The sequence below is a fragment of the Parus major genome, chromosome 14 (genome assembly GCF_001522545.3).
Source record: "Parus major isolate Abel chromosome 14, Parus_major1.1, whole genome shotgun sequence".
Taxonomy (NCBI): domain Eukaryota; kingdom Metazoa; phylum Chordata; class Aves; order Passeriformes; family Paridae; genus Parus; species Parus major.
In genome coordinates, this window is record NC_031783.1 from 12,134,877 (window position 1) to 12,138,714 (window position 3,838).

Here is a 3,838-nt window from a genome sequence, read left to right on the forward strand (position 1 = left end):
AGCTAAAGCTGTAAGAATGGTGAAATGTACTGTCCGTGCCCAAGCCTGGATTTCTACAAAATTAATTTCTGTTAGCAGAATCATGATAAGAGACCTGTGGAAAGGAAAGCTCTTCAGTGCTAATCTGAACTCTTGTCCTATCTTGAACAGATTCAAAGATATATTATAATTGCTTTTGATCATCTTAAAAAAAAATAATAAAAAAGAAAAAAATACCTCATATGAAAAGGAAGAATCACAGAATTGAGGAGAAGCAGTCTAGAAAAAGCTGTGAAGCACTGAGGAGATGCCAGTACAGTCAGTCAAGGGAAGGGCTGAGCTGATGTACACAAAGATTCAGCCAAGGAGAACAGTGGTGACAAATACATTATTTTGGCTGCTAAATATAAGAAGCTGCTGGTCAGAATCTCTGCACAGATATCTAGCAAAAAATATTTTGGAACAACATTAATTTTATGCCAAAATAGTAGTACTAGTAAAAACCATCTGGCTCACTCACATCAACCCTCTTACTTTATCTCCCTGAATCAACAGTCTGGTCCATCTTTTATTTTTATAAACCAGAGTTAACAGGATCTAAAACTGACTTCTCAACTTCAGTCATCAATAAATCTGGAAAATTCTTGGCTACACAAGTGTTCAGGCACAAAAGATTAACAAAATCAAAATGTCCTTAAAAGACAAGCCATGGTCTTATTTTGGCAGAGAAGCATCTGCTGAAATCTCCATAGTGGCAGATTCCTCTGGATTTGAATCCTAATTTAAAATACTACTCATCAATATATATTTATATCCTATGGAGGAAAAAATAATCTATAGCTAAGGTGGCCAATCACTGCAAATAGCTTCTATTTATCCTTTAAAGCTCACTTTGCCATTTCATGACCTGTTTATTTTTATATGACGGACAAATTGTAGACTATGGCAGCAGCAACATGGCTGAGATGTTCAGTTTTCTCCCATTTAGCAAGTAGGACTGCTCAAATGCTCATGGTAATTGTTTTCATCCTCCTTCTTGTTATCTGCTTATCACACTGGCATTTTGCTTTTAAGGCTTTTCCATTTGAGACATATCAATCAGGTCAGAAAAATGCAAGGTTGTAATAATGAACTAACTCCTCACATCTAGCACTTTGCATTTCTCAATTGCAGAATCCGAAGAATAGTTATCTTTTTGAATATTATCTCCATGTATCCATTTAACACAGTTCTTCACTGTAATGATGGAATCCCATCACAAAGTGTTCAATGGATGTCTTTGCTTATTTAAGACAAGATGTTTATACTGCATCTGAAAATAAGCCATACCCTTGATAAAAACAGTATTCTGCACTGTTTAGGGTCTGTAAGAAAGTTATTCAGGCCTTCATAATATCTTCTTGAATAAGGATATGGAGACAATAACTAGTTCACTAATGACTAAACTAGTGCCCTCTCTGGGAGAAACCACAGGCATGTTACAGCATCTTAATCAGGAAATTCAGAAAATCGTAATCAACGGAAATCACAATGGATCTTGCATGGGGTACAAGGATTTCAGTTTAGGATTTTGAGGGGTTTTTTGTTAGTTGGGTTTTTCATATAAAAGTTATTGAAAAATTGAAAACATGAATGAAATCTAATCTCATTTCAAAGCGTTTAATATTTTATGTCATACCTGAAACATGTCCTGCAGAAGCAGTACTTTTTACTGTTGTGAATGTGTTTTGGTTTAGTTCCAGGAAATAGAAAAAGGATGGGGGAAAAAAAGAATGCAAGTAACACTGCATTTCCTCCAGTCTGATGTATTCTCTGGAAGTCTTCTGCAGAGTGTGATCAAGTGTAAGCTGATGAATTGATGCATTTCACTGGTAATATTCAGCTGTTATTCAGTAGACTTCTTTTGTATTTATGGTTTCAGATTCTACTTAATTATTTTTTTTCCTGATCAGCTAGAAAGTTGAGGAAGTCCCCAAGATGGCACTCCTAAGTACAAAGGTTAAGTTCAACGGAAACATTTAGTCTTTGTCCAAAGCCTGCCCCAGTATTTACGGGCAATTTCAGACAGTTCTCAAAGTGCTCAGGTCACTCATGCCTGGGGCATCATCAGAACCATGAAAGGACGATCCCGGCAACCCATGGCTGGGTAGCCAGACCCGCTGGTGTTTGAAGGCACAGACTTCTTAAGAGAAGATCTCTCTCTCCATTCTAGCCCATCTTGTCTGGAGTAGAATCATTAGAGCCCCTGTAGACTTCCTCTGCGAGGCTCTGAGAATGTTTTCAAACGTCTACATTTCAAAAACGCAGAACCTGTTGTCTTGATCCTTTATGTTACTTCGCTAACTCTCTACTCCATAAAACACAGCAGGGCAACATGGCTGGGTCATTGTGAATTTCTTCTGATGGCTAAATGGGAAAGCCTATCGTTACCTTGGGATAATAATGGAGATGGGATAATTCAGAAACCACGTTAGCCCCTTGTCCTGACGGCACAGACATTGCTTCCATCAGCTTAACTGTATTTGAGCATAAATAGAGCCATGCTACAGCTCTAGCAGGATCCTTCTCAGGCTCATAAAAGCCATGAAACATTTCAATATATTCATTCTGCCCTCAACTTTTACCGCTGTGCCTTAGAACTGCGCCTCGCCTGTTCCCACACTCCTCAGCACAATCATATTAAGCAGTAAGAGAAGGAATTTAACTCTGAATTTGCTCGCATTTCTGAATTTAAAATCAGACCTAAGAGGTACATAAATCTAATTCTAATTTCTTTTATGTAAATTCAAACCACATGGAGAAAACAAAAATTTGTCATTCTGTTTGTTTGGGGGCTTTATAAACTGACACCATATTAAGTTATTTAAGCCCAGTAAAATTTAATGGGACTTATTCTTGCTCTTGCAACAGCGTTTGCTACAGGAGATACTTCCAGAAGTGTGGTGAAGTCATTGCCTAATGCCTCCCTTGGGACTTCCAGCACATAATGGGATATTTTCTTTCTTCTCTTCCAATGTTTTTTATTGACGTAGAAGCATATTTACTTGATAAAAGCAGAGCAGCTGGCTACTGTCCCTTGGGAATATACCCTTTCTGGGGAAGATTTTAGCCCCCTCCCAAAAGTTCATTGAATTCAGGTTGATTTAATATGCTGGAAAACATTCCCATTTGAAAGAAAGTTACTTTCTACTTGCAAAGTCATTGTTTTCTAAAGCACTGTCCCTCTTGGGAGAAAGGGAAAGGCAATATAAAAACCCTCTGGGACTATCATGTGGTAGTCAATAAAATTGCTTGTCCTGAGTTTTGCACTTTTTGAGTGAAGGAAAATGGAAGTGTAGGAACAACGCATGGAACTGCTTTCAGGATTCCAACAAGATCTATACCTTATATCCCAGGAATTAAAAATAGTAATTGTTCTACATTACTTATGATGAAGACTTTACTAGTTCTTCATAATTTACTGCTTTACAGTAAATTTACATAATTTACAACTTTTATTTTTGCCTGTTATAGTGTTCATACTGCTCTGCGTTTAATTTTCAAAGGTTCTGGTAAAGACTTTTGTTTTATCACTTACATTTTCCAGGTGGAGTAAGTCATCGTCAAAGAAAGTGTGCTGGTGAAAAACACCGCACTAAAAAAAAAATAAATAAAAAATCACTGATTAATTTTTTTTTCTTTTTGTTTCAATAGAAGAGAATGCAATATAATTTTTGGGCTTACAGGACTAAAACAGCCAAACAAACCACAGCAATTACCTGGCTTAAAACCATCATGCTTGGCATAATCTAGACCACACTTGGGTACCACCATCAGTGACTACAAGAACCAGAGACTGCATGAGAAATTACAGCAGATT

General features: G+C 37.1%; 1 long non-coding RNA gene across 1 annotated transcript; it reads right to left on the reverse strand.

Moving 5' to 3' along the window:
• Positions 1-222: 222 nt before the first annotated feature.
• Positions 223-3,615, reverse strand: LOC107211254. The gene is made up of 3 exons (XR_004499472.1): positions 3,557-3,615; positions 1,658-2,385; positions 223-421 (listed from the first exon to the last, which is right to left on the reverse strand). It is a non-coding gene; the product is annotated as an uncharacterized LOC107211254 (long non-coding RNA).
• Between the last annotated feature and the right edge of the window lie 223 nt (positions 3,616-3,838).